Source organism: Lepisosteus oculatus, chromosome 19 (genome assembly GCF_040954835.1).
Source record: "Lepisosteus oculatus isolate fLepOcu1 chromosome 19, fLepOcu1.hap2, whole genome shotgun sequence".
NCBI lineage: Eukaryota > Metazoa > Chordata > Actinopteri > Semionotiformes > Lepisosteidae > Lepisosteus > Lepisosteus oculatus.
Window position 1 is genome coordinate 7,418,821 of NC_090714.1, and position 19,387 is coordinate 7,438,207.

Genomic DNA, 19,387 nt, shown 5'->3' on the forward strand with positions numbered 1-19,387 from the left:
ACAATAGAATCCCATCAAAATGCTTGCGGGAATGAAATATCGAACACCAATTAGAGCCCTTTAGCAATTAGACACAATTAGACAGACCTGTGTGAAAGCCATTTTCAGTTCCATCTTCAAAATTCCATATAATTGTTTTAGCAATTGTCTGCTGCAGCGTTAATCCAGTAGCAGTTTTACATATCTACTGTATCATATTTTGGATTAAACATCAACAAAGGACGCAGGAGAAGTCTCAATCCCCCCCTCTTCCATCACAGCTGTGAGGTACTGCAGTGCAGACGGGAAAGAGAAGAGAAGTTAAGCTTCATGCAGGCAATTATATAACAACCTGCTCTTTCAAAAAAACACCAGAAGCTCCCTTTCATTTTATAGTCCATTACAGACCTCAGCGAGCTGCACTGAAAGTTTTACGGTGTAGCAGTATTCTCTCTGACCTTTATTTTTTGTTGCATTTATTTTGGAACAGACCTTCCAAAGTGCTGTCAGACTTTCTTTTTCACCAGAACTGCGGGAGCTCTCTTGTTTTGTGTTTTTTTTTTTGTTGTTGTCATCTTAAGTGTACTTCTGACATGAACTTTGCTTTCGACAGCAGGAAAGTAAATCTGACAGCTGGACAAAGGCTGGGATTGATGTGTGAACATTAGGTGAAGCGCAGTCTGAAATAATTGGAGGCCCCTACCCGCCTTACTATTGATTCAGATGGTATTATTTCTGCAGTACATGTGTGAAGTCTGAGATACAGAGAAGAAAATCGCTACATGTGCCCTTTCCTTGCAATTAAGGCACTATGATTGGAGGAAAAGGCAAATGTTTGCCTTTAGTACACATTAAAAAAAGCTCCTGGGCACATTTGTGAATTCCATATATTAGAAGGCTGAGAAAATGAAGATTTTCCTCATCTGCACAAAACATCGCTAGGATCTACACTTCAGTAGAGAAACACAAGAGAGAGTAGCTAAAAAACTGTAAAAAAAGATTAAATAAAGTAAAATGAATTATCTTGAGGCTTAAGTGTGATTATTAAAGAATACATTCTTCCTATGTTTATTCCATATTTATCTTTTTTGTGTTATATAGCCAAATATACGTTTTTCAGGCCAAGTCAATTGTATGATTTCCCAGCAGCCTTCTGTCAATACAGTTTTAATTTTTAATTATGAAAACAGTGGAACGCGGTCTGCTAGGGTGCTTTTTGGAATCAAGATGAAAACCTAATGGTTATTACACTCTGTTGCCAACTCACCTCTGTCACAGCCCTCTTATAATTGCTTTAGCATTTCTCAGCAAGGCCCAGGTAGGAGGCATCAGGCAGAACTTAACTACACATGTACTAAAGTAAATAGACTTAGTTAATTATGATCAACAAAATTTGCATTGGAACCATTAGCGCCACTGGTTGACTGGATTAATACTCTGTGGAGTCCGAATTGAAGCAGATTGTTTCACCTACTGTATATCAGGGGAGGTAAAATACTGGACATTCCAGTCCTTTTATTTAATTATGAAATTAAACAGCTGTCTTTTTCGAACACATATGCTGGAAGGAACAGTAAAATCGAGTGTTTGATTAGTCTCTGTCTATGCAGTGTGGACACTCAGCTCTGCACAGTCCCACTGCAGTCCATTCCTGGAACAAAACCCACATGATCAGCAGGACACTGGATTGAACTAGCAACTCTGCTCAACATGCACTAAGAGTTATGACTGAGCTTTCCATCTGCTGGTGGTCTTCAGTGCCTTACTGATGAAAAACCCATAACAAGTGTGGGGTTTGTGACCTGCCATCAGGAGGGGGTCAAAGTTTTGCCCCAGTGGCCTCTAAACCAGATAACCTCATTTAAAAGACTCTCAGGCCAAGAACACAATCATATCATTTCGAGATCTCTCCCTGCCAGTCTCTGTTTGCATGAAAGACAAAACCTTTCCCTCTCTTATCAGAATGACTCGGTCTCTATGGTAACAGCAGAACACAAGGACAGTATATCCAGGTACACAAGGCTTCACAAGGCCATGTAAAGAATACCTATCTGTCGTTATCATGGCAAAAATTCTTTAGACTATTCACTTCCATTTAACACAGTGAGCCCAACAAAACCTTTCCTTTCTGTGCCACATCAATTAGCTTTGCTGTGCACAATGGAGACGAGGAATCAGTGAACCTACAGTGATTTTATTGACACAGACAGAAAAATCATCATCTATCTTTCAAGAAAATTGGACACTGTTGAAAGGCTGGCTGTGTAACACAAAAATACACATCTGACAAGAACTGCGACAAAAGAAGTTCAACTGTATACGAAGCTGTAAAGAAGAATAGTTTGCTTTTTACTCATTTCGTATAGGGTTTTACAGATGAAGCAAGAAAAGAAATTGCTTCTGGTTCAGTAACTAGTTTTGTAGTTTGTGTCATGCAGTGCATTTGTGGTAAAGTAACGGCATTCAATGCTGCCGTTTCTTCCTTTAAAAAGGAAATATTCAAAGTCTGGCCCTGCTATGGACTAGCTTCCTGCCCAGGGTATATCCTGCCTTGTGCCTTTTGCTTGTCGGAATAGGATATGGCTTCCCCCACCACTCTAAAATGGAGGAAGTGAATAGATAATTGATGGAAAGTCTCACATTTTACTCATTGTGTTGCGTTGTAAAATTCGCCCATGTAGGGTCAGGTGAGTCCATCTTTTGTTCATGATCTTCAATACATTAGTAGCTTAATGAGTACAGGTGCTTTCATAGAGTGCAGATTGCTTCTGTTAGACCAGAGCACCCCTGTCTGAGCTGGACTATGTCATTAGTCAGCTAAGATCTGAATCAAGCGCTGGTGCAGAACTGGCAGAACTTACCCATGGCTAGACAAGCTTCAACTGGCCAGGGCGTTGCAGTGTCCAGGGCTTGCTGCTCAACAGTGCCACCTTGTGACCTGTCAGGTACTTTGCGAGCCTGCTGTGCTGTCAGTGAGAACGTTCACACCTCTGTTTGGCAGAGCTGAGGAGCACACAGCACACAGCATCGGACAGCAGGCGTGCCGGAGGAGAAGTCATACATCCACATTCCTCTGGGTGCACAGGTCGTGCAGGAGGGTCAAAGTGATTGACCTTCCCAATTCCAAGACAGGACAACATATGGTACAAACGAAAAGGTGGACTCACCTTCTTCAAAGGCCCGCATCTCATGTGTTTCCATGTACACGGAGTGGGCCTTCCGGTTGAGTTCATGGTACTCAGAAGTGTAATATTCATCCTGATTTTGTTAGCGGAGTCACAGGAAATGTAAAAAGTTTGGTATCAGTTTTCATAATTCTTTTACAGTGTGCGTGGGTGTAAAGGCTGAATAGTGTGTATTTAAGCAAACCATTCCTTTATGCTGAAGGTGAAAGTGTCCAATATTATGTGCAGTTCTTTCATATTAAATGAAATACATATTTCTTTCATATTTAATGACCATACATGGATCTGGTTCTATTAAAGCTTCCATTATTTTTTACACAAATGTTATATTTCAAAGGCACAGGAGAAGCCTAGAACAAAATAAGGTAAATTATCCCCCTGAAGCTGTAGTCTTGTAATGAGAGCGATTGTAACACAGCACGGAGTTGATTACCACAGGATCCTGGGGTTCTGGATTAAACATGGCCTGGTAAACTATTCTGAGTACTTATTGCTATTCGTGTAAAACCAGCTGTTCATTGGATCAGTTCTTAACAGGGTTTTCAACAAAGTTTATGATGGTATAATAGTATTAGTGTCATAGACTATAGTGAAGCACAATGGTAAAACAAAGTGAAAGCATTGTAAACCTACAATAAGTCTCAGAAAGTAATATACCTCAGTAAACTCTTTCTCTGCAGTTTGACTGCTGCAAAGGTGCATCATTTCAGTGTACATTTACTGTAGGAAACTGCCAGAAAAGTTGAGATAATTGTTTGTCTGTCCCCTTCAATTATTTCATAGCTCTCCATCAAATCTCCCCGATAACCTTGTTCACAGAGACACAAGATGAATCTCTGACAGGCTCAGGCAGTAAGGCTGCTTGCCTGTTCCATACACAGGTTGAGTTCCATAGCCCAGACATTCCTGGCTTGTGCCTGACCCACGTCGCCAGCGAACTGCAACTGGGATCTTCTTGGAAGGGCCAAAGGGCACCGGAAGCAGCACTGGGGTACAATGCTTCTGTAGAGCTTTGTGCTCCATGGCAGGTGAAGAATGGACTCTGAAGGCAGGTGTATAGAGGATCATGGTGTAATCATTCTCTCTGTGCAGCAAGTTTAATACTCAATGCTTCTCCCACTTGGGAAGGTACAATAATAGACAACTAATACATTCATCAAAAAAGACAGGCCTCTATCAAACACTCTATTTTACAGTTCATCTTCACAATAAATCTAGATACTCCCAACTTGAAGAAGTCATCTTGAATATAGTCTAGTATTTAGTCCACTCTAAACATGATATAAAAAGACTGGACACTACATTATAAAAGAACTACATGGAAAGTTAATCTTTCAAAACTACGCCTGAACAATGAACAATGAAGATCAGTGGCTAGTGAGGGAGACTGATTGCATTTATTAGAGATTTCTCTAATTTTTTTAACTAACACGTACAGTACCTATGATCCCCAGGGGAAACCAGACTCTTGAAATCAGACGTTCAGGGAAATTCAGTTTTAACTGTCCCAGAATGAAGGGAAAGTCCTCAATTCACTCAGGCCACGAGAAGCACATATTTACATACCATTGATGTCTCTGTGCATTTCCTTAGAGATATGCAACACATTTTTGTTTCACATCCTGGGCACTGGTTGTGTCTTTGAATGTGTAGGTTTTTGTGACACGTGCAGATATGCGTGCAGGAAGGACCATTCAAAAATCTAGAGAAATCACATACAGGGAAGATGGAGGAAAGAATATTGCTGTTTGTCTTCAACGTTATCCTTAGATACACTAATACTAATTTTAGAATATAGCACAGACATGGCTGAGATCGCTTACTAAGAGTGATGTCAGCACATTGTGTTCTTAACTCACCAGGAAAACTGTGTAACTGGAGAGATGGTGACTGTTGCTTGTAAAAGCACAGAGAGTCTGGGAACATGGTCTTTAGGTTTTTTTTTTTCACTCTGAATTCTGGGTCACAGAGATATGTTTTGCCGATGTCTAAACTGTCCCCATCTAAAAAATGTAACATTGATGAGGATGTTGTTCCACAACTGGATATTTGTACTACTGTTTTAAACCTTGGGAGATTAAGGTTTAAAAACATCTATAATGGTTCTAGGAAATTAAATTTTTTGAAAAAAAAAACATATGTGTAATGACTTTAAACTGACCTATCAAGTAACACAGATACTGTCCATATAGGTTGTTATATTGGGCTGCCATTATAGCCTGAAAAAATGATGCCTAATCATTATACATCCAAACATAATCATTAACCCTCTCATCCTAAAGACAGTCTTGGCAAAATGGAGCTCATTGTACTGTATTATAGAAAGGAACTGCGCTAACAACATTAGAAAGGTTTGACAAAGATTTGACAACATGGCTGGGAAGTTTGTTCCAGACTCCTACAACCCTTTGTGTACAGTGATGCCTTCTGAACACAGTTCAAAAGGCACTTTTTAATCACATATCTTTTCAGGGATGAAACTTAATCACCTTTGCCTTTTTATTACAAAGAACAATATTTATGTTATATATACTATAATATTACAGTATATAGAGTGACAGCTCTAGTGACATTTTATGTTCACTTTTTGCTAAGTGATTTAATAGTAACCTATTGTGCTGAACTTAATCCTAATTCTCCACATTTTGTCCCTTGCTTGGTAAAACAGTTGAATAGGGTCTGGTAGACTTTGTGCGGGAGAGGAAATTAATTTTAGTTCTTGCTGTTTAGAATGCAACAGGAGACCATCCACAGGTTTGGTGCTGCAAATAGTTTGGAGAAATATCCATTTTCCACAATACAATTTGGGAAGTAAATTGTCTTGGGGCGACAGCATGCATTGTGCTAGATTAAAGATGTGTCCTTGTTGTTGTTCACAACATCACGTTGCAGCTCTCTCAGAAGAATGGGTTTTAAACATTCACTTGAAGTAGCAGCTCTCCCTATCTGGCACCAGCGCATGCTGATTAGATGCAGTGTTTTCGAAATGCAAACTCTGTAACCCCCCCACCCCAAAGCCTGATCACAAAACGTTCGAGTGTCTTTGAAAGTTATTTTCATCCTGTACAGTTCAAACCAGGCAGGAACAAGAGACCACTAGCTGGAGATGATACAGGTTACAATGTAAAAAAAAACTCTGTTGCAGTCCAGCCCTGCAATAACTCTGACCTTCAGCCCAGACGCAAACATAACCAATCAAATCAGTACTCCAGGAAAACACAATAACAAAAGAGGTTCCGCTTGTAGAAGAGCTCTCATGTAACAGAAATTAACATTATGTTTCATTACAGCCTCATCCTTATTGATTTGAAACATGTTTTGCCAGATGAGACCGCTCTATCGAATAGTGTTTGAAGGACGAGAGGGGGGGTCCGATCTCTGCCAGCAGGTACATCTTCTATTTAATTTCCTCTTTCTAATTTCTACAGCTGACCTTTGTGTATGAGATGCGGAGACCAGAGAGAAACAAGCTCTTAGACATCCCTGTGGAGGAGGAGTAACTCGACAATTGAAAAATGATTCTATTCTTTCGGCACAAAACAGGAAATCCTTGAACTTGCCCTGCTTTTTACTTAAAGGGAATCTGTCTGCCTGGCATCTGAAGCAACCTTTCTTGGTGGAAGCAAAGCAATAGCTCTGAAGGCGAACTCACTTTAACTGATGGGAAAGGAGACATGACAGAACAGACACAGAAGACACATTCTACTTCCAGAATAAGCTGTACAACTTTGGTGTACAAGAGACATGCTTGTCAATTGACAAGACTTTGTTAGCTTTAACCAGCCATGATGCTCAGACCTATGCAGGAGACATTAAGAATGATCCACTAATAAAGCCCAAAGATTGGTCAGCTCATCCACCAGACACTTCCAATTGTAAAAGCACGAAACTTGGGCCTCAGAATGCTCCCATTTGTCTCTGAAAGCAACTGTTAATGTTGAATAGAACGCAGGTCTGCAAAAGAGAGAATACATTACTTTTTATTTTCGCACTTCAAAAAAGCTGTTAAGCGAAAAGAAAAGCGAGGTTCACAGCACATTCATGTAAATGCTTGTCACGTCAGGAAGAGGCATCCTGCCTGAATTCGGCTGTGCAAAATCTCTGGGGTGTTTTAGACACGTGCAGCTTCGGCAAAGTGAACTGAGAATGAAAGAGATAGTCTCTGAAATCTCATTCGACTCAAACATTTGAGATGAGAGTAATTAGTCGGCTGTTTCTGGGCACGTTGCTGTGTAAAAGCCTTCAATCCTCATACTCACACAACAGTAGAGACAAGACATCCTGCAAAGGAGTTGTTAATCCATCCTGCTGATCAGGGTTTATATAAAAAAACAGACTCTCACATTAGAGATACAATCGTCACAGCAGACACACACTGGGCTGTTGCATGAGTCACTAAAAGTGGCTTTAATACTAATCATTATAATTATTGTAATTATTTATCATTTATTCAGTTCGTTTCCATTCAGTCAGTTATTATTTAGATTGTGCATTATGCTGGGATTAAAATGGAAAACTGTAAAAGACTGAGCAAAGATCTTCACCTGGGGCTTCTTCAAAACTAAAACTTTGAGATTGAGCTGTGATGGTTGTCATTACAATATAACAGCTGGAATTGGTGTTTGTCTAGCCAATATGACAGAGAGAAAAAAGTCTCATGCACAGCGATAACTGCATCACAAGCTGCTAGGTGATTCTATGAACACTTTAGAAAATCACATTCATGAAGCATCAGAGGCATGAAACAACCATGGTCTAGCAAAGAGAAATCATAGGAAACAGCCGTGAAAGTGTAAGAGCTGATCTCCTGGGCAAGTTACACTATGTTTCATTTTCCTATTGTCCTAATATTGATCTGACTTTCCTTTCAGTGCTTGTATTGGTTTGCCCGGCCTGGTGTTGCTATAACTACAGCAGAAAGAATCTTAAGGTACATTCTGGCATATGCTTGGTTTAAAAGGGAATGTGACAGACAATCTGTGTACTCCAGAGCATACTCACTAATTAAGATATTGATTGATTGATTTCAAATATTAACTGCTGATCAATATGTGAAATGAGCTTAATGCAATGATCAAGATATGGATATTTTGTCAGAGCTAGAAGTTCATTAACCAATTAGCACGGCACATGTGTTGCTTCCCCCAGTTTTAAATATAATTCTGTCTCTGAGCCCCTTGATTTCAAGCTTTTCTTAAGAAAATCTGCAGTATTTGTGGCCCCCTGTGTGGCGATTCAACAGCTGTTTTACTCAATCAATCATTGACCAGACCTTTACAGGAACACGATCTTTAATGAGAGAAGACGAAACGAATAAAAAATACACAGAGCACAAACACTGACTGACTAGCACCTAATAAGAAAGAAAATCTTTATAAAGGAAACTGCAGTATGCACACTAAAGCATTTTAGTCACAAATCATTGGGATGTTAAAAATTCTTCACTAAACACTATGTTAAGAATAGCTGGATACTCTTAAGCTTAAGTGCTCTTCTCCTAATCTCCCTATAGTAGTAATAATAATAAATAATAACAAATTAGCAGATGCTTTTATCTCAAGTGACTTGCAGAGACCAAAGGTTCAACTATGCAGGAATAACAGTTGCTGCAGAGTCACTTAAATTAGTCACTGGTTCTGCGTCTCAGCCGAAGAGCAGAGCACAAGGAGCTTAAGTAACTAGCTGAGGGTGACACACTGTGAGTCAGTGGCAGAGACGGGATTTAAACTAGAAACTTCTGGGTAAAAAGTATCTTTACCTTAAGGATCTGGAATGCACAGCGTGCTCATCTCAAATCCTCTGGGAATTGCTTCCAGCACGGAACATAGTGCAATACGCAAAGATTCACCAGCCTGTCTTTCCCTTGGTAATGAACAGGAAGTAGACCGAGTTAACAGCTTTTATTTTAAGACCATCAATATCTGTATCAAGTCAAGTGTGTGGGAGCCTCGGACACTACCCAATTATTGGACATGGACAGGTCATGAAATATTGATTCCACTTCATCAAGATCACTTCAGCTGAAAAGGTTCAGCACTGACAAGCTAGGGAGGGTCTTATTCAGGTACACATGGCATGCCATTGGCCCAGTAAATTCAGTTTGTTTTCATTTGATGAGATGCCTAAATTAAAGCCCATCAGAGATACTCCATTGCCTATTTGGTCACTTTATTTATTGGTCATCATCAAAGCCTCACAGGAACTCCAGTTAGTTTAAACCAGCAGTGCTCTTGCACTAAGTAATTCATTTATTGATTGAAAGCTTTTATCCACAAGTAAAATTTTGCTGGTCTCTGACAAGTGCATCTGACTGCTGCCTAACATAACACCCAACATTCACATACAATACAGTTTCTGCACTGTATTCCTATTCAGCTCTGGGTAGAGCTGATATTTCTGCAGTTGACCAGTTTCTTCCAGTTCCACGATCGTAAACCCCTCCTCTTAAGGACACTCCAGCCTTACTTTGTTTACCTCGGATTTCCTGCACCTGCCTCCTCTTCCAGTCTCCCCTTTAAAAGCTGGACACTCCCATTATTCCAGGCTCAGCTTTGGAAGATCGATGCCCAGAAGCCCGCCTACCAGCGAGTCCAGAAGGGGCTCAACGGTATAGGCTTCGCAACGGCATCCTGACCATCTGGGTCCGGGGCTTGGAGTGCCTGGCCCCGTTACCCCTTTTTATTTCCCCGAGCCTTCACCGGATCCCACTCCGGCTTTTAACCTTCGTTATGTCTATCATGGATGGGTTACCTAGCTCTACGGACTCCCTTTGGACTTGTTTGCCTTGGCCACACCCCCCCCCCCCGAGTACCAGCGCACCGTTGACACGCCCCCTGTTCGTCTACCAGCCCCGATCCTAGTCTTCTTTCTCCATGTTTGTTTCACTCCCTTCCAGATTCTACTGTCTGCACAGGGTCCTGAAAAACGCTTCCTGACACTTGGTATATATTGAATCTAATGATTTTGTTCATGCTGAAGCCTCTGATTCTTGATCCTGTGCTTTTTGCACAGTGCTTTGGGATATCTTCAATGTGAAAGACACTCTATAATGCAAGATTCACTATTACAGTATGTGGATCATGGATTAATCATTTATGATCCACTTGTTCCAACGTGGCAACAATCCATTTATTTTTTGTTTTCTGCATCCATTTTCGGCTTTCCGAGAGCAGTTGACGTTACTGTGCTTCCCAGGGTGGTGGAAAAGAACTGTGCCAAAATACAGCATGTAGACAACTGGAACATGGATTTTACTAACTAATAAGAAAAGCATTAAGGCACAGCGTGGCAGAGTTTATTGCTCCCATCACTTTCCTCCACTTCAATTAAAAAGGAATTGTTAAATATGATTGCAGGCACAAAACAGGGCTTGAAAATAGAAAATGACTTTCAGTACTGAATCACAAAAAATGTCTTATTTGTTCCGATATTACCTTTAGAACGTCCTCACAAGTACAGAATAGCTTCATAAATACTGTAGGAGAAAAAAGTATTAGGAATCTGAATTTTAATATCCGCAGGAAATTTATTAAATTTGACTTTAGATTTGTATTTTGAGATGCAGCCTTGCCCTTGATTGTGAGGTAACCATGGAAACCCCTCACTAAACCTAAAAGAGTCCCCTTGAAAGGCTACAGTTGCATCTTTGACACTTAATGAGCAGTTTTAAAACGCTGCCGAAAACATATTGATGCTTGTTTTTCCTGTTCTCCTTGATTCGTTTCAGCAGGAACACAACACAGGCTGTCATTTACTATCTTTCCTGACCTACTGTAATACACTCTCTCAATGCCACTGGAACAATGTCACTGTCTGCTCCAACTCAAAATGGCTCCTGAAGCTGTGTTCTGAAGCTTGGAAGTGCAGAGTGAAGTGCACCTGCTCCAGAAGGCTACAGGTGTGACACTGATATACAGCAGTGGTTCCCAGTCCTGGTCCTGTTGACCCACACACTTGTTGGAATGCATTCCATCCCACCTCAGTTAGATAATTGAAGCCTTAACTGATCTAAGAAGTTGCTTCATTGGAATTTGTGCATTATGTTTCTAGTTATAAGTGTGAGATTTTATTTCACTTACAAAATACAACACTCCGACATGGGCTATAATAATAATAACAATAATAAAGGATTTGATTGTGTAACTGAGGGCTCGACTGGAAATCACAGATGTGTGGGTTATGGGGTCCAGGACTGGGATCCAGTGATGGCCATCTCCAAATGTATCATTTGTCTGATTTATTGAACTCTGTTCTCTTTAAGATCTCTTCATGTAACATCTGTACCTATTGTTGTCTTTGACAGAGCATTTCAGCTCTCTTATAACTCTGCAGTTGTTCTTTGTGGCATATTCCTTTTTTTGAATCTGCAGGGTTTGGGTGTCTTAGAAGAAGGCAGCTTTAAATACCAGCTAGTTCCAAAAGGTAACACTAGAACAGGGATTCAAGCACAGACATAGAAGCAACGTCTGACGTCTTTGGAGAGAGAGGTTCTGTAAGTAAAGAGATTTGATATTTAAAAGACATTCCACCCACCGTTTTCAGTATCGCCGTGGGAATTGTCATACATTTCACATGCAAATACACAGGCAGATTACATGTGGTACTGCCAAGGCAGCCAGAGAAGATGGAGTCACGCTGGGCAGGCTAACAAAAGAACCTCAAAACCAGCATGAGAAGAGGGATCCTGAGTGGCTCAACCAGCAAAGAGCACTGGCTGAGCACTATGGTCCAGATCTTAGTAGTTCACACTTAGGCATTAGAAGAGTGTGACTGGGATCCCTAAGTGCTTGTAGTTCGGCACTGCTGGAGTTTCTCGGTCATGAATTTCCCAGAATGGCCCACACTTTCCTTACTTTAGAACAGTGACTATAATGCTCTGCAAGGAGCCTGTGAGCTAGAACTGTCATCAGTATTGAGCTGCATCTGGTGGTACTTCCCCTGTAGGCATTATGGGATAGTCATTGGTTCCAAATCACATGTTGTAAAATTGAAACGATAAGCTCTCTCCTAAAAAATAACACTTCACGAGGAATAACTTTACTCAATAAAAATCCCAGAATGTTTTCTCAGGAATCTGGTGTGAGAGGCATTGGCTTAACCCAATTGGCCAGGTGGGTGGCCCTCAGCCAATCAGGTTACACCAATGTTTCTTACATTCCTCGATGAAGCCAGGCCACCCAGGCACAGAGAGCATTTAACCAAGGAGCACCTGCACAGGTGGAGGTGAGGTAGAGGAGGGAGGGAGAAAGACAAAGGCAAGCAAAAGAGAGAGAGGGACTCATTGGTATTTATAGTTTTTTTTCCAGGAAGTGACATCATGGGGAATGAAAAGTACAAGGTAGCAGAGGTGAGGGAGACCTTGGCTGCTGTCATCCCTCCCAAACATTTGTTAAAAACCCCATAGAAAACAAATACCAGCTGAGGATCACTCTGAACCATTTAAAAAAGATAAGACATCATGTAACATCATGGAAAACGGTACCAAGCAGCCTAATACTCTTAAAAAGGTGTTGTTAAGACTTACAGTTTGTGCATTTAAAGGCCATGAGTCACAAAGACATTTTTGATATGCCTGCTACAGAAGTAAACCTTGCTTCTTCAAACTCTGCAGGTTTACTACAGTATTTCTTTGTTGGTTCAATCTGCAGTAACACTTCAGCACCATTTGCTTTGATATAATTACAGTGTGTTACTTGAGAGTGTGAAATACCATGAGCCAAGATTATCGTAGATTTCTGTAATGTGCATATGGTCATGGAAATATTAACTGTGACTGCGTAGGTTTAATTTTAGCTCTTTACAAGAGTCGCTTTCACCCCTGTTCCTGGAGTACCCCTTTCTACTCTGATTTTGGTTTTAATTGCTGAGGCTAATTGATCCCTTTAATTGAACTTATTGCTTGATCAGACCTTCTCCACCTGATTCCTCAATCCATTTTTTAATTCAGAAATATTCTGCTGTGGGAATGCTATTGAAAGAAATTCAGCAAATGGAGCACCATCCATTGGATCCTCAATGTATATTATATTTATACAATAAATATGATTATAATGTAAGTGTTAATGTTAAATGTAATTATTCTTCTGTGCAAAGTAGGTAGCCAATTACTCATACAGCACACAGGTGGAAATAACTCTGTATCAAAAACTCTCCCCCAAAAAATAAATCTGTATTCACCATAGATCTAAATCTAGATATCTCACAGACCTGAATGAAAGCAGCTGTGAAACCCGGAAAACATTTTATGGTTGAGACCAATAAATAACTCCATTCAAGCTCTTGTCAACAGATAAAAAGGGTCTTAACAGCCATTTACAGATCATTTAGCCTAACGGGCAAAAGAACTCAGTTGAAATGAAAACCAGACGACACAGGATCACTCCAGGAGCAGGGCTGATAGCCACCGGTCAACAAGACTTACAGTGATGCACCCTACAGAAACAAGCATCCAGCTCTCAAAGCCATGTGTAGATACAAGCCCAATGTAGATACAAGCCACTGTTACACCAACATCCAAGCTTCTCAGAATCTGGACAGGGGAGTCGTGGTTATTGGGACCAGCAGGATCCCTCGAGGACAACCCACAAAACTAAAAGTCCATGTTGTATGGACAGTGACAGCTGGGGAACTGTTTTACCAGATAAATCTTTGAACAGATGACCACCACCTTGGATTGGGAATCCATCCTTGTTGAGACAGAAGTTAAATCAACAGCTGTGATGGTCAGTTGGCCTAAACCAAAGCCATCACAACATGCTGTAAAAGAGAGAGCATTGGAGCACTGCTATGATCTTGCTAGTCTTTGGGCGGGAAGCCTCTTGAGCGCTTAAGGGTTTTGCTTCGCTGATCCCTGTGAAAGTATCCAACTCCAGGAGCACCCTCATGGGTTTGTTCCAGGAATTGATTACAGTGGGACTGTCCAGAGTTGAGTGTTCACACTGCCAGATTACAAAGTGTAATCAAATACTGGACTTTTCAGCTCCTTCCAGCATAAGTCTTCGAAAAAGGCAGCTGTTTAATTAGATGAAGAAACGGACTGTAAAGTCCAGTATTTTAACGCCCCTGATATACAGTAGATGAAACGATCTGCTTCAGTTCAGACTTGGCTCCGCCGAGAATTAATCCATTTAACCAGCGGCGCTAATGGTTCCAGGGCAAATTTTGTTGATCATAATTAACTAAATCTATTTACTTAAATCTGTGTACATGTGTGGCTAAATTGTGTCTGTTGACATCCTATCTCGGTGCCTCCTGCCTGGGTCTCGCTGAGAAATGCCAAAGAGCTTGTAAGAGAGCGGTGTATTTTGGCAACAGAGCGTAATAACAATTAGCTTTTTATCATTATTTGAAAAAGCACCCCATCGGACCGTGTGCCACTGTTTTCATATCAAACAATAAAAACTGTATTGACAAAACACAAATAAGACCGCGGAGAAATGGTACAATAAGTTGCCTTAATGGAACTACATTCCTTTATCACTTTAAAAACACCTTTCAGTGAAGGTCCGTGTTACTCCGTACAGCATAAATGTCATGGCATCACCCCAATCATTGCGAGCCGATTTTATGTGCTTCTCATCGGAGAAAATACGTGTTCTGGAAAACAACATGTCAAGAAAGCGCAAGCTTAAAATAAAAATTTCGTTTAATATAAGTATTGGCACACATTTGTAAAAATCAAAGTAGCCTTCACTTCCGAGAATACTTCAGAAGAGTGAGTATTACGTACGTCAACGCTCCAGAAATGCTACCTACAGTAGCTAGAAACTGAATTAATAAATTCAACGGGCAGGTTTCATACCGCCTTGGCAACATATCCTTCAATAACTAGTCTCCGAATTCGTACCGCATAATCAACAAACTTCACGCAATTAAAATAGTTCTTCGACGTTCCTGCTGAAAAATGCCTCGCATGTTCAATTTAGAGAACAGTTCTTGTAAAGTAATGTGAGACCAGCAGGAAATAATGATGATGATGATGATGATGATGATGATGATAATAATAAAGCATGCATTCGGACACGCACCTAATAAAGTTGCTAAATTAGAAAAAACAGCCTCACCTGTTAAACGCAGATCATTCAATCCGCAAAGATGCGAGCTTTATCAGTGCGTCTTTTCGGTGCTAGAAAACAGTGATGTAGGCGGTTTTGTCTCGCCAAGTTCCGACACGGGAACACGTTTGTTTGCTGAAAGATTGATCCTCTATTTTTCAGCGACTTCTTTCTCTCTTTCACGCGTGTTGTCCCCGGCACTTGCCAAATTTGGTCAGAGGAAGTGCGCTGCGGGGGGCACCTTGTCTGAAACGGTGACAGGAATATCAGGAATATCGAGACACCTTCCCAGAGACGTTCTTCTTCGCTTCTTCCTGCCTCCTCGGGCTACCTGTAGAGATTCTCCGAGTTCTGCACAAACATGGAGAATCTTTTCCACGTTCCTTAAGACGCCCGTATCACATTACCTCAACATACCCCACCTTTGTAAGAGTTTATAAACTGGAAAAAGGAGAAAAGTGAAGACGGCACCAGTATCTACAGACACTGACGCTGCTAGATGGACGGGGGGGCATCACTTATGTGTTTCTTTCCTAATGAGTCATCTTAATTAACACCTTCAATGTTAAAACAAGAACGTAGCGTAATTAATTTGCAATTCTTTTTCATCTAAGAACTGTTACGATCTGGTTACGCATATGCACACTGTTACCTCAATTAAGGTCTCAATTAGGTAACAAAGAGCTCTTCTGAAATAAATACAAGGAGACTCAGGATTAGTCTGCAAGCAATTTTAAACGACCCGTTTATAAAGTGAGTGATAATGAAAAAAAGAGACAGTGAATTAGTTTTCTTCAGAAAAATGAGCACAGTTGTGACAAGCAAAAGTGCTTCTTAGACCACAGCAACAACAGCTTCAGGACCGCAGCAACAGCATCAGAACCATGAAGAACAGCAACAGGATCACAATCACAACAACAACATCAGGGCCGCAGAAACAGCATCAGAACCACAACAACAGCATCAGGACTACAACAACAGCATCACGGTCATAACAATAGCATCAGAACAATGAAGAACAGCAACAGGAGAACCACAGCAACAGCATCACGACCCAAGCAACAGCATCAGAACAACGAAGAACAGCAACAGGAGAACCACAGAAACGGCATTAGGACCACTGCAACAGCATCACGATCACAACAACAGCATCAGGACCACAGCAACAGCATCAGAACCACATCAACAGCATCAGGACTACAGCAACAGCACCACGATCATAACAAAAGCATCAGAACAATGAAGAACAGCAACAGGAGAACCACAGAAACAGCATCAGGACCAAAGCAACAGCATCAGAACCACAACAACAGCATTGGAACCACAAAGAACAGCAACAGGAGAACCACAGCAACAGCATCAGAACCACACCAACAGCATTAGGACCACAGCAACAGCATCAGGACCACAACAACAGTATCAGAACCACGAAGAACAGCAACAGGAGAACCACAGCAACAGCATCAGAACATTGAAGAACAGCAACAGGAGAACCACAGAAACAGCATTAGGACCACAGCAACAGTATCAGGACCACACCAACAGCATCAGAACCACGAAGAACAGCAACAGCATCACGACCACAGCAAAAGCATCAGAACAACAAAGAACAGCGACAGGAGAACCACAGAAACAGCATTAGGACCACAGCAACAGCATCACGATCACAACAACAGCATCAGGACCAAAGCAACAGCATCAGAACGACGAAAAACAGCAACAGCATCAGGACCACAGCAACAGCATCAGAACAACGAAGAACAGCAACAGGAGAACCACAGCAACAGCATCACGACCACAGCAACAGCATCAGAACAACGAAGAACAGCAACAGGAGAACCACAGCAACAGCATCACGATCACAACAACAGCATCAGGACCAAAGCAACAGCATCAGGACCACAGCAACAGCATTCGAACCACAACAACAGCATCAGAACCACGAAGAACAGCAACAGGAGAACCACAGAAACAGCATCAGGACCAAAGCAACAGCATCAGAACCACAACAACAGTATTGGGACCACAAAGAACAGCAACAGGAGAACCACAGCAACAGCATCAGAACCACACCAACAGCATTAGGACCACAGCAACAGCATCAGGACCACAACAACAGTATCAGAACCACGAAGAACAGCAACAGGAGAACCACAGCAACAGCATCAGAACATTGAAGAACAGCAACAGGAGAACCACAGAAACAGCATTAGGACCACTGCAACAGCATCACGATCACAACAACAGCATCAGAACCACAGCAACAGCATCAGGACCACAACAACAGCATCAGAACCACAGCAACAGCATCAGGACCACAACAACAGCATCAGAACCACGAAGAACAGCAACAGCATCAGGACCATAGCAACAGCATCAGAACCACGAAGAACAGCAACAGGAGAACCACAGCAACAGCATCAGAACATTGAAGAACAGCAACAGGAGAACCACAGAAACAGCATTAGGACCACAGCAACAGCAACAGCATCAGAACCACAGCAACAGTATCAGGACCACAACAACAGCATCAGAACCACGAAGAACAGCAACAGCATCACGACCACAGCAAAAGCATCAGAACAACAAAGAACAGCGACAGGAGAACCACAGAAACAGCATTAGGACCACAGCAACAGCATCACGATCGCAACAACAGCATCAGGACTACAGCAACAGCATCAGGACCACAGTAACAGCATCACGATCATAACAACAGCATCAGAACCACAGCAACAGCATCAGGACCAAAGCAACAGCATCAGAACGACGAAAAACAGCAACAGCATCAGGACCACAGCAACAGCATCAGAACCACAGCAACAGCATCAGGACCACAGCAACAGCATAAGGAGCACATCAACGGCATCAGAACCACAGAGAACAGCAACAGGAGAACCACAGCAACAGCATCACGACCACAGCAACAGCATCAGAACAACGAAGAACAGCAACAGGAGAACCACAGCAACAGCATCACGATCACAACAACAGCATCAGGACCAAAGCAACAGCATCAGGACCACAGCAACAGCATTCGAACCACAACAACAGCATCAGAACCACGAAGAACAGCAACAGGAGAACCACAGCAACAGCATCAGAACATTGAAGAACAGCAACAGGAGAACCACAGAAACAGCATTAGGACCACAGCAACAGCATCACGATCACAACAACAGCATCAGGACCAAAGCAACAACATCAGAACCACAGCAACAGCAACAGCATCAGAACCACAGCAACAGTATCAGGACCACAACAACAGCATCAGAACCACGAAGAACAGCAACAGCATCACGACCACAGCAAAAGCATCAGAACAACAAAGAACAGCGACAGGAGAACCACAGAAACAGCATTAGGACCACAGCAACAGCATCACGATCGCAACAACAGCATCAGGACCAAAGCAACAGCATCAGAACCACAGCAACAGCATCAGGACTACAGCAACAGCATCAGGACCACAGTAACAGCATCACGATCATAACAACAGCATCAGAACCACAGCAACAGCATCAGGACCAAAGCAACAGCATCAGAACGACGAAAAACAGCAACAGCATCAGAACCACAGCAACAGCATCAGGACTACAGCAACAGCATCAGGACCACAGTAACAGCATCACGATCATAACAACAGCATCAGAACCACAGCAACAGCATCAGGACCAAAGCAACAGCATCAGAACGACGAAAAACAGCAACAGCATCAGGACCACAGCAACAGCATCAGAACCACAGCAACAGCATCAGGACCACAGCAACAGCATAAGGAGCACATCAACGGCATCAGAACCACAGAGAACAGCAACAGGAAAACCACAGCAACAGCATCACGACCACAGCAACAGCATCAGAACAACGAAGAACAGCAACAGGAGAACCACAGCAACAGCATCACGATCACAACAACAGCATCAGGACCAAAGCAACAGCATCAGGACCACAGCAACAGCATTCGAACCACAACAACAGCATCAGAACCACGAAGAACAGCAACAGGAGAACCACAGAAACAGCATTAGGACCACAGCAACAGCATCACAATCACAGTAACAGCATCAGAACCACGAAAAACAGCAACAGCATCAGGACCAAAGCAACAGCATCAGGACAATGAAGAACAGCAACAGGAGAACCACAACAGGAGAACCACAGAAACAG

At 41.9% G+C, this 19,387-nt stretch overlaps 1 protein-coding gene across 2 annotated transcripts in view; it reads right to left on the bottom strand.

Moving 5' to 3' along the window:
• The window catches only part of baiap3 (BAI1 associated protein 3), a 77,544-nt gene extending 61,902 nt beyond the window's left edge, over positions 1–15,642 (bottom strand). For both annotated transcript variants that reach the window (XM_015360022.2, XM_015360021.2), the window contains exon 1: positions 15,227–15,642. The gene's annotated coding sequence lies outside the window, so the exon portion shown is untranslated. The remainder of the gene's footprint in view (positions 1–15,226) is intronic.
• Between the last annotated feature and the right edge of the window lie 3,745 nt (positions 15,643–19,387).